Below are 12,834 nucleotides of genomic sequence, written 5' to 3'. Positions count from 1 at the left end.
GCACGAGCAAGTTCTGCTGACTCTCTGTTCTGCATCTTGGCCAATAGCACCACACCACCAGTGACCCTAGCTGGAAACCTTATAATCATCCGTGATTTCTCCCTCTTTTTCACCCCCAACTTACTCAGAAACCAAGTCTTGTTGATATTACTCCCATCATAGTGTTAACTTTGCTTGCCCTCCTCCATCCTTTACTATAGCCTTATTTCAGTGTGTCAGTGCCTCTCCTAAATATTGTCATGAATGGATTTCTGTCTAATCTTTTGTTCTCCAGGCCCTTCCTTTGAGCTGCCAGCAGAGTCGTCCATCCTTTATATTTCTCCTGGATGGATAATAAGAGTAATAACAGCCAACATATACTAAATGCTCTCTCTTTCTGTGCCAGAAGCTAGACTAAGTATGTTACATGCATTATCTCACTTGACCCTCAAAACAAACGTGTAAGGTAATGCTGTTTATTCCCATTCTACAGATGAGGTCACTGAGGCTTAGAGAAGTTAATAAAGTCAGAGCTAGTAAGATCAGAGAAGGAGTCCAACTCCAGAACTCTGGTGCTTGACAACCATGCAATGTCACCGCAGCACCACTCACCTGTTTAAAATGCAAATCCAGTTATCTCATGCCTCAATTAGAAGCTCAACTCCATCAATGGTTTGCTAACGCCTTAATGATTGAAGTCTTAACTTTTAAGCATGCCATGATATCATGTCATATACTGGCCTCATGTTCCCTTTCTGGCTTATCTTTATTCACCTGGCCTCACATAATATTAGTTCATAAATTTAAGCCACAAAGAACAGGAAGCGGAGTGTTTGACTAAAACATGGGGTGCTTTGAGGAGAATCATAGAAGATAAGCCTGTGTTCATATCACAGAGGCTTTCTATAAATCACTAGATCAAAGAAGCTATATATCTTTCCAAAAGGCATCCACCTGCCCCAGCCATCCACATTTCTGAAAAAGTGGTCGGGACTTTCAACCTCACGTGGTCAGGAATGGCCCGAGGCAGCTGGGAGGCTGGCTGACCGACAAACCTGTCATCTGAACCCTTACAGTCACAGGTGGGAATTGTCTGGCTTCCTGCTGTTCCCTTCACCTGCCTCCCCAAACCCTACCCTTCTCTCCGGCCATTCCAACTGTTTCTTGTCCTAATAGGTCTTTTCCTGCTGCCCACATTGCCCTTTCTCTGCTCTGAACTCAAAAGAGGATAATCAAGGTCTGTCAACCAGCCCTGCCTTGCATTCTTATGAGGTCTTTTCATTTTCCCCTGAAGGCAGAGCCTGAGGACAGAAGGGGATAGAACACAACTTACATTTAACTGAATGCCCTTCAGCATCTAGACTGGAACTGATTTGCAACAGACAACTGAATGGATAAGTTAGATGGCCTATCAAGATTCTTTCCAAGCCTGTGTTATTTTAAACTCAAATGTTCTCACAGTTTGAATGTATGCTAACATGTAGTAAATTACACATATCACTGTTGAAAGAATATTAAATTCTGAAGGTCACCTCAGGTCTAATTAATAATAAGCAATCGGCTATATTTCACATATGAAAGTGACCCACTATCAGGAAAGCAAACATTATGAAAGTTAAATATTCACAGGGCTAGCTGTTATCAAACTAAGTGGTGTTATGGGTGGTTAATATTGCACAGGACAATTCTGTTAGCCTCTTAACCGAATACTAATCGCCCACCACACCCCTGCCAGCTTCCCTGCTCCACCCGCCCCTTTATGATTTTGCAGGTTGGCACTCTGGATAGAGACACAGTGAGGGCTATTTCCCTGACAAGGAGTAAAAAAAATGCCAGTAGGTAAATGAGAAAATTACATTTCAAAGAAGAGTTTATTTCCCAATGTTGAAAGTATACGAAGATTGTTGTAGTTTTGCTGTGTATTCGCACTGTTAATACCTTCATGTGAGGTGATTAAAACTTTCTCCCCTCAGCAAAGAGATGGATATGAAGTTATATTTTCAGCATGGAGTCACTATTTTATCATTGACGTGGGCAGGAGAATTATGTTCAATAGAGACCACGTATTTCTGCTGTGAAATGTTATGCAGCACAGAAGTGGGAGAAATGGAGATTGGCCTTCATTAAAACGCTGATGCCAACCAGTGGCTGGGGAGGAAGGCAGCTTCCTACACAGGACAGAACTTCAGCGATGAGTGGGAGGAGGAAGCTCTCGGTGGCCAACTCACAGTAGTACACTGCAGCATAATTAGATCAGCTCCAAGTTTCCTTGGTTCGAAATCAATTTTAGGGAAAACTCTGTTTCAGTGAAGATAACTCTGTTCCCCTGGGATGTTGCCGCTAACATAAAATCCATTATCAAAAGACTTACTTAGCAAACCAGAGTAAGTGATTCTTTTTTAAAGTATGGTTCTTAGGAACAGGGTTTTACTTGTTTATTTTAGTTTATTTACGGAAATAATACTCTGTTATTTCTAACTTTATATGAATTGCTAATGTGAAATGATATACACCTGAAAGAGGTAATTTTTATATTTAATAACATAATTTAATAACAATAATCTTGGCCTCAAATTCCATATGATACTCATGAAGATGGAGAAGTTAGTATATGAAAAATTAGAGAAGGAGAGCATAAGAATGTCTTAAGTAGCTATTTTATAGGCTAGTATCAAACACAGACTGAAAAATTATTTTGAAAACCTGAAGATAGTCACTAGTAGAAGGATGTATACCTTCCAAATAACTAGAAAGATTCAAGTAAATATATCATAGTTTATATAGAAATTCATTTGGGAAAACTATTAAGAAATATTAAATGCTGTATATTTAGAAATCAATTTCAGCCATGATCCAGCAACTTCATTTCTAGGAGCCCAACTGAGAAAAACAATCACTGATGTACAATTGTTGGAAAAGATTGGGGAGGCGGATGGAATCTTTCCATATGATGGACTATCATGCAGCCTTAACATGGGGGCCATGAGAATGTGCCTCATAGACCTCCAACTACGGGAAATATAATTGACCAAGGGACCACCTGGCATTTTGAAATCCATTACTGAATTTGCACCGAGGCCATACCCTCTGAGGCCTGCTCCCAGCTAGTGACCAAAGAAACAGGGTACTAGGACAGACCCCTTCCTGGTCAGTCTGGCATGGTGGTGTGATGGTTATTCCAACATTCTCCGACTCCCTTCCTATTTTCTCTCACACAGGAATTTCTTTTTTTTTTTTTTTTAAGATTTTATTTATTTATTTGACAGGATAGAGACAGCCAGCGAGAGAGGGAACACAAGCAGGGGGAGTGGGAGAGGAAGAAGCAGGCTCCCAGTGGAGGAGCCTGATGTGGGGTTCGATCCCAGAACGCTGGGATCATGCCCTGAGCCGAAGGCAGACGCTTAACCGCTGTGCCACCCAGGCGCCCCGTCACACAGGAATTTCTAACAAAATACTTGCAGGTTTAGTCACATTTGTCATTTGCTCCTGGGAAGACCCAGATTAAGACACAGTAAAAACATGTCTTGAAAAGATACTCTAACTTCATACTCTTAATTTTAAATCAAATGCTCATGAAATATTACATTTCAAAAAAGCGAGATGCAAACTCTATGCCCAAAGTTAGCCAGATACTGTGGGAAAATAAAAGAAAAAGACACATTCACATGAAAATACATAGATAATAAAATGGATAAAAAGATACCAATGTTAAAAGTGACTCCCTTTGGGTAGAAATTTTATAGATGGTTTTAATTTTCTTTTATGTGTTTTTCTGAATATTGTAAGTTATATAAAAATGACAATTTTATTTTTAAATTTAAAACATAAGCATCATAGGGCACCTGGGTGGATCAGTCAATTAAGCATCCAACTCTAGATTTTGGCTCAGGTCATGATTTCAGGGTCCTACATCGGGATCAGCACTGGGCATAGTGATTGTCTCACTCCCTCTGCCCCTCCCCTACCTCACTCCACCCTGGCCCCCTGCTCACTCTCTCTTTCTCCCTCTCTCTCTCTCTCTCTCAAAAAAACAAAACAAAAACAAGAACAAAAAATGTAAGTATCACAACTTTTTAAAATTTAGATTTTATAGAAAAGTAAACAAAATACAATTTGGCTGCTACAGACTAAATACCTATATCCCCTCAAAAATTCATATGTTGAAACCTAGTCCTTAACGTGTTCATATTTGCAGGTGAGGTGAGGCCTTTGGGGTGATTAGGTTATGAGGGCAGAGTCCTCATGAATGAGTACCCTTATAAAAGAGACCCCAGAGGGCTCCTTTGTTCCTCTGCCATGTGAGGATACAGGAAGAAGGTCATCTATGAAACAGGAAGTAGGCCTTCATTATACAATGAATCCGCCCATGCTCTGATCTTGGACTTCCCAGTCTCCAGAACTGTGAGAAATATATTTCTGTTGTTTAATCCACCCAGTCTGTGGTACTTTTCTTACAGCAAACTGAACAGACCAAGACATTGGCTAAGCATTAAAAATGGTTAAATTGAGACATATGATGCTTTCCTAAAACAATCAAGGTTTTTCATTGGTTGGTTTATTTTAAATTGAAACTTCAAAGAGAAAGGTAGGCTTTTTGATTCCTCAGTACTTTGATGAATTTGAATATATGCACTGGAATCACTGTCTACTTGATATAAACTACCTACTGCAAGTTAATGAACAAACATGACACTCTTGGGAGAATCTCTAGAAAAGCAGAAAAAAAAAAAAGACATGGAAACCTTGCTCTTAATTTAATGTATGGCAAAATGGGGTTTTCTACCAAGACTTTACTTCATTATGAATTATACCGATGACTTGTTTTTGAAAGCTTGGGGGAAGGCGTGGAAGAGGTGGAATGTGTGTATGTGATAGGGAGAGGTGCTTTTGGGGGCAGGTATAGAAAATATAATTTCATTTTCAAGCCAACTCTGACAGATGAGTGACTACTTACGTTGAAAAGGATTCTGAGGCAGCACGTGATTTAGCTGAGAAGAGTGTTGAATGATGTCGGCCTAAGTGTGGAAAGAAGGTATTTGTCATCTTTGGGGTGATATGATAGGCAGTGTACCATTAATCTAGTAGTTTTTCTGTCAATACATTATGTGACTTCTATGTGAAAACTGTCTTTAAGTTCTGTCATCCTATTACTGATTAAGAGCATTATGTTCTTATATTTTGTTGAAAGAATGTTGATTCTGAGGTTGGTTTGTAATACAGACTAAATTAGTTGAGGAGTTGACGATATAGAGTAGGAGACTATTGGTTGCAGCCCGTAAATAACCTCAGAATCATGAACAGTTAGATACTAATGAGCTATGTTTTGAAAATTGATCATCTTTATGTGTGTAAAATTTTTTTCTGCATTTTCACACCACACCAAAATGTTATAATATAAATTGTCATGTTGTAGCTGTACCATTTGAATTTTTTAATAAATGTCGTGTTTTGTTTTGCTTACTTTTAAATCAAACATGTTGATATATTGTGACTTAAAAAAGAATACCACAACTACCCAGGGATACAGAATGAGCGTATTTTATACGTTGTTATTATTATTATCCAGGATGGAATCTAGAAGTATTAGCATACATGTCAGTGCCAAAACAGGATCTCCAGCATTTCACAGTGTGAAATACAGATTAGCTCATCAGAGTCAGATGGGGGACTTCTTCACAATGCAGCTTCCCAGTCCCCACACTCTACTTTCTCAACCAAAATCATTGGGAGCCAGCTTCTAGAAATTTACATTTTTAGCAAGCATACCAAATACATCTCATACACACAAACTTGAGAACTATTGATTATTTCCAGGCACTCTCCCTACTTGGCCATTACCACGATTACTGTCATCGAAAACACCAACAGCACCTAGATTATTCTCTATTCCAAACCTAATTCTCCAGATCAACTCCTGAGAAACAGGTATACTTACTCCTAACCCTGAATATTAATAATCCTCCTTAGAGATGCTATCAATAGGCTCCAAAAACTTGGAAAAATGTTGCTGGTAGGTTTACCTAAAACTAGGGGTTTCTCTACTCTTGTGCTCTTACTAGGATGACATGTATTCTTTTGGAAATTGAGGTACCTTTCACCATAGATGTGAAAATAGCTTCAGAAGCATTTCCATTTTGATGGATATGAATTATGACAGGTGCTTTTTATAAATCTGATTTGAAAAGCAGGAGTAGGAGTATTAGTAGAAAACAATTGTCTATATTGAATGCTTTCCCTATATCAAGCCCTGTGTGCTTTATATTCAAATATCCTTGCACTTGCTTTATATATATCTCGGCTGGTAGTTGTATTTAGACCTTGAAGCTTAAACCGTTTCTTTCACATACTTTTCATAGTGCTTTTCCCCAGGCAAAGCACTGTTCCTTCATGTCCTGCCCTTCACTCTTACTCTCAAACAGCAAAATATAGATTTGAAGGAAGACTTTCTCCTTATGGTGTCATTTAAATGACACCATATCAGCAAATCCAAAGGAGTATGCCTAAAAAGAGTGTGTCATTTAAGATGATTTATGGCATTGATTATTCTTGGCTGAGGTAGGAAAACACATATAACAAGAAATGCCTACCTGGGGCTGTTTCCATAGCAGCAGATGCACCTGGCTTCCAGGCTATACCAAGACTCTTCCTTCCATTGTGAACCCTGTGAATTTCCTACTAGACTACAGTGGGTGAAGTTTTGGTCCTTTGACACAGGGGAAAAATTTATTTAAAGTTTTGAACATATACTAGCTCTGGTAAAAAAGACAGATGACTCCATGAAATATGCAACAAAAGCAATCTCTAGGGTCTTTTGAAAGTTAAAGAATGTGAGAAATCATTATAGTACCATTTGGCCCCTGAGGTTGTGAGTCTGTCAACATTTCATTTCCTGACTTCCACATTTTTTTTCTACTTGGACAACACTAGTGTCCTACACCATAGGAAAAAAAAGCTTTGTCCAGAAAAATGTCTTTTTAAAAATTTATTTATTGTCTATATCAGGGGATTACCAAAAAAAGTTTTGTTTTATCTCTTACGATGAAAATGCTTCTTTTGAAATCCTTCTCTTTTTTTTGGCCTTTAAAACTGTGTATGTGATGGGGTGGCACAGTATTAACTTATTCTTTTTAATCAGGAAAATACCCCACTTGCCCCATCTTTGTCTCTAACACATTTGGCAAACAGATTCTTAAAACCCTTGAGGAAAAGTGCTTGTTAAATCTTACATGGAGTTTTCAGTTCAGAAGATAGAACTAGAGATGGAGTCAGTGTCTCGAATGAACCAGTGCTAGGGCGCAGACCTGGGAATCAGGAATTCTGACTCTACCATTAACAAGCTGTGGGATCCTAGGTAAGACTGTGGCTCAATCCAACCAAAATCTCTTCCAGCTCCTGGGGGTGGGAGCTGCTGTAGAAACACACACTGCCAGTGGGCAGTATTTCCAAATGCTGCCTCCATCCTCAGTCAAGCCCTCACTAGTGTTCAGTGATACCATACTACCATAAGGAGGGGAAATAGTTAAGATTTCAGATTAAAACAGGAAGAGGGACAAATGGGTTATAAAAGTGTATAGGATGTCAAAGAAGAACTTGGTTAGAGAACATAGCGTTCGGTACCTTGACGCATGAAGCTCACAGTCTTTTGCCATTGATCCTGAGGTCCATTGCATTCTTGGTGGGAGATCCAACCTGAGGGCCTCCATGCACACGTGTCAGGTGGCTGGGCATTCCCTGGAATTGTATGAAAAATCAGGGCTTTTTCTTGGAGAGAGGAATCATCGCTTCCTTAACCTTTCCATAGAGGTTCATGACTAAAATTATATTTATATACTATATAAAGACAGGACAGTGACACCTTATCCACACTAGCCTGGAAGACCGTCTGTTCATCTTTGAATCTATAGTTCTGTGCATAATATACCTTCCATCTGATATACACTCAGAAAGAATTGAATGGATTAATGAGTGAAAGAACAAAGGCACAAAACCCATTTGGGAATAAGTTGCTAGGCACTGAGAAGCATCCTGTCTGCCTCAAGTAGCACAGCTCATCAGAAGCCTCAGTTCCTCAAATGAACCGTGATCTCTGCTTCCCCACAGCAATTTGTGAACAACATCTCTCTGCTTTTCTTTCCACTAGATGCAGTGCTTAGTATTATTGCCCATGGCCAATTAACTTCAATGGAAAAATGAAATCCATCATAATATTCATTTTTCTAATGGAAAAGTTAGAAGCAATCTTCTCTGAAATAGAGATGCATGATAAAGGACTTACTGGAACAGAGTTGAAAAGGAGAGCACTATTTTTGGACTGCCATTTGGGGGTTACAGGAGCCACTATGGAGCCAGAGACACTTGCCCATCAGGCCACAAGCCAAAGCCTTTGGGTTTCAAGTTTGTCCATTTATTTGACAGCCCATTAAACTGCGACTACTCGGCCCCTGCTCATAACCCAAGAATCCAGGTGTCTTTGGTTTATTTACGGCACTTGCTGTTCTCACTGTGGTTCCATTCTAACCAGGAGTCTTTTTCATGTTCCCATTGCTGACAATTCTGTTCCCCTGACCATGTTCCAGGCAGGCCCCGCTGATGGAGCTCTCAGAGCTGCCCTGGATATACAGCTACTTCTCTGCATCCTTCAGAGTCTAGACGCTTATCACGTACCGTCAAGCCAAGCTCCTGCTTTCCTCTTTCTACCTGCAATCCAAGACCACTGTTGGAGTCCCCAGGAACCAGGGAAAGTTCCTCCTGATTCTGAAAATGCGGGGGGTCTTGTGCTGCAGGATGGCTGTGTAGAATCTACGAAGCACTCCCACTTCTCTTCTGCAACTTCTCTGTATATTCCAGCTTTTACAAATTTAAAGCTCTGTCTTCCAGGGCAGTTAGTTGTGCCTAAAAGATGGACCATGGGCAGGAGTGTTCTCTTCCTTCAACTGACCTGAAACAGACCTAAAGGATATAGTTCAATTGTAGTAAAAAATCATAGGTTCTAGCTGTGGGGCTCAAACCAGACTTCATGGGTCTGATGAAGAGGCACTTTCGCTATGTCTGACATTCAACAATACTCACTTTACATAGGCTAACATATCTGGGTATCTGTCTACTGACCTCAGCTCAGCTTAGTTCACCTTACTCTGCCTAAGTCATTCTACAACTATCTATTAAGTACCTACTCTAGGCCAATATTCTGTTAGGCATTAGGAATAAAAGGTCTCTACCCCAAGGACTTTACAATTTAACAAGACAATGAAGAAATTATGGTTAAAAGAGAAAAGTCTATTACAATGAAGAGTGTTCTATTAGTTAAAATTGTTCTAAAAAAGATTGGCCATTGTCATTAGGCAAGAGAAATAAACGAGGCAAAAAATAGAAGGCAAAATTATCATTATTTGAAAATGATATGGTTATATAATCATAAACCCAAGAGAGACAACTAAAAACTATTAGATACAATGAGATAATTCAGTAAAATCTCTGGTTACAAAATAATGTCCCCAAATCAATTGCTTTCCTATGTAGAAATAAAAACTGCTAAGAAAACATAATGAACAGATGAAATAGTTAAAATAAATGTAAAAAAATATGTTGGATCTATGAGAAAAAAAACTTTAAATATTTCTACCAAGCAATACAATGTAAGGTGAATAAATGAAAAGAAATCTGATCTTAGAGAGGTAAAATAAATATTATAAAGACATCAATTCTTCTTAAAATAAACTATACCATGAATGCATTACATTTTTAAAATATCATGTTTCTAAGTAACTCACCAAGTTATGAAACTTACATAAATTGGTACTGGTACAGGAGTAATCTGGCAGATCAATGAAATAAATCTGAGAGTCCAGAGATATATCAAATATATTTTTAAATTTAGTATACAAAACAGATATTATTTTATATCACTGGAGAAAAGATAGACTTATCCAGAAAATAGCCTGGCATTTGGTCAAAAACAAAAAGCGATGGATATCTCACTCCTTCCACCAAAGTAAATTCAAGATGAATCAAAGATTCAATTAAGAAGAAACTGTAAAACTACTAGATAATAAAAACAAAGAAAAGAAAAAATAAAAAAAAAAACAACAAAAAACAAAAGAAAACACAGATGTCCACGGGGGACAAGTACAGTATGTGTACATGCAGTGTTGGGGAGTTGGAAGTGATGGGAGAAAAAAAGGGAGAAACATAGAAGAGATATGCCATGCCCTATGCAACAGATTAGATATGAATAGAATAAAATAAATAGGTCATTTAAAAATGGACTGACAGTTTCAGCTATGACATGTGAAGAGCTTGGAATTCTTCACCCCATTCTTACAACAAGAAAAAGCTGAACAAACTGAAACCCAATGACTTTTTAGAACCCACGAAAGAACTGAGTTTGCAGGGCAAACCACTGCTCCCAAATCTGAAGAAACACAAATTCAAAGTCACAGCCCAAATCTCCCCTATCCAGAGCAGAAGCCACTGGAGCTATAAACTTGTAGGAATATTTACATAGTCATTTTAAAGAATTTGAAAATTCCCTTGTGTCTCTCTGGCACGGGAAAAAAAGAATCCTTGTGAAATACGCCCAGGGTCTTCTGTATAACCAAAGCCTACTTTCCAGAAGAAAAGACTTTTTCAGGGTTTTTTTCAGAGCCCTAGAACTCCAGCCCCAACTAGCCTCTCTGTCTCACCTAAAGGAGATAGGAAAGAGGGGAGAAGCTATTTAAAAACAAACAAAAAAAAAAAACAAAAAAAAAAACAAAAAAAAAAAACTTGTGAAGGTCCCAGGCCATAGACACAGGCTCACTAACTATCCCCACACCAATGAGACTCCAGTGTAGTAACAGTGGCTGACAGCTGAAGAACTACAGACACGGATTTTTTCTGAGGAGAAGTACTTAGGGAAAGTCAAGAGGAGACAAGAAACAAGGGTACCAGAGGAATTTAAAGTGTCTGGAATCTTTAGCAACAACAAATACAGCCCGGTTCCATATTGACATAAATCCTCACAGTAGGAGCCTGTTTCCCTCAGTTCCTCTTCTCCAATACAACATAAATAGCTTCCAAGAAAAATTCCAAGCCACACCAAAAAGGAAGAAGAAATAGCCTGAGGAGACAAAGCAAGCAACAGATCCAGATTCTGATATGACTCTGATCTCCTGAAGAAAATAGAAGCAAAGGGAATGTTTCTCCATTCATGCTAAAGCATTACTTTATTTTTTTAAGATTTTATTTATTTATTTGACAGAGAGAGAGAGAGAGAGAGAGAGAGACAGCCAGCGAGAGAGGAAACACCAAGCAGGGGGAGTGGGAGAGGGAGAAGCAGGCTCCCAGCATAGGAGCCTGATGTGGGGCTCGATCCCAGAACACTGGGATCACGCCCTGAGCCGAAGGCAGACGCTTAACGACTGAGCCACCCAGGCGCCCCTAAAGCATTACTTTAATACCAAAAAGGAGATAAAGATATTACAAGAAACAAAAACTACACACCGATATGGATACAAAAATCCTCAACAAAATATTACCAAATTGAATCTGACAATGTACAAAAAGAAGTCTACGCCAAGACCAACTAGTATTTATTCCAAACAGACAAGTCCCGTTCAACACTCAAAAATCAATTAGTATAATCCACCAAATCAACACACTTCAGAAGCCAAATCATACAATCATTCTGACACAGAAAAAGCACTTAACAAAATTCAACACCCATTAACAATCTTTTTAAGATTTTATTATTTCTTCATTTGAGAGAGAGGGTGAAGGGGGGAGCAGAGGGAGAGGAACAAGCAGACTTTTCACTGAGTGTGGAGCCCAAGGGGAGCTCACACCCATGACCCTGAGATTATAACCTGAGCAGAAATCAACAGTCAGATGCTTAACTGAGCCACCCATGCACCCCTCCCCCATGAGCAATTTTTTAAAAAGCGTTCAGCAAACTAGGAATAAAAGGGAACTTCCTCAACTTGATAACATCTACAAAAAACATAAGTTAACATAATATTTAGTGGTGAATTCAATACTGATCATTTGCCCTCACCCCAGACTGGGAACAAGACAAGGATTTCTCTTCATCATTCCAGTTTAATGTACTGTAAGTACTAATCAGTGGAATAAAATAAGAAAAGAAAATCAAAGGTATACAGATTGAAAGGAAAGAAATAAAACTGTCTCTATTCATAGATAATGAGAATTTTTTGTAGAAAATCTAAAAGAGTGAATAAAAAGCCACAGAATATGAAATTAATGCACAAAAGTCAACTGTTTTCCTATATGTATGCCAGCAATAAACAACTGGAATTTGAAATCAGTAAGACAATACCATTTATAATAGCACTCCCAAAAATGAAATATTTAGGATCAAATTTAACAAAGTATGTGTACGACCTATATACAAAAAACTATGAAACAGCGATTAAAAAAATGATCTAAATAAATGGAGCAATAATGCATGTTCACAGATTTGAAGATTCAATGTTGCGAATTAAGAAATCAATTCTTCCCAACTTAATCTAAAGACATAATGCAATCCCAACCAAAATCCCAGCAAGCTGTTTTATAAATATCAAAAAGTTGATTCTATATGGAAAGGCAAAAGACCTAGAACAACCAACACAATATTGAAGAAAAATAAGAACAACGTTGGAGGACTAACACTACTCTATTTCAAGACTTATTATAAGGCTACAGCAATCAAAATAGCATGGTCTTGGCAAAAGGATACATTAAACAGTGGAACATAAGAAAGAGCCCAGATGAGACCCATACAAATATAGTCAACTAAACTTTGACAGAGGAGCAAAGACAATTCAATAGAAAAGGAATAGTCTTTTCAATAAGTGGTACCAGAATAACTGGATATGC

The 12,834-nt window shown here is 38.4% G+C and overlaps 1 long non-coding RNA gene across 1 annotated transcript in view; it reads right to left on the bottom strand.

Annotated features, from left to right (window-relative positions):
* LOC123001852 (uncharacterized) overlaps window positions 1-12,834 on the bottom strand; it is a 133,784-nt gene that overhangs the window by 82,794 nt on the left and 38,156 nt on the right. The window contains exons 7-9 of the long non-coding RNA XR_008957191.1: window positions 8,644-8,928; window positions 7,597-7,710; window positions 4,934-4,994 (exon numbers count right to left, since the gene is read on the bottom strand). This is a non-coding gene — a long non-coding RNA (uncharacterized LOC123001852). The remainder of the gene's footprint in view (window positions 1-4,933; window positions 4,995-7,596; window positions 7,711-8,643; window positions 8,929-12,834) is intronic.

Source organism: Ursus arctos, unplaced genomic scaffold (assembly GCF_023065955.2).
Source record: "Ursus arctos isolate Adak ecotype North America unplaced genomic scaffold, UrsArc2.0 scaffold_37, whole genome shotgun sequence".
Classification (NCBI taxonomy): domain Eukaryota; kingdom Metazoa; phylum Chordata; class Mammalia; order Carnivora; family Ursidae; genus Ursus; species Ursus arctos.
Note: the sequence above shows the minus strand (reverse complement) of the source record. Positions and strands in the feature narration are given on the sequence as shown.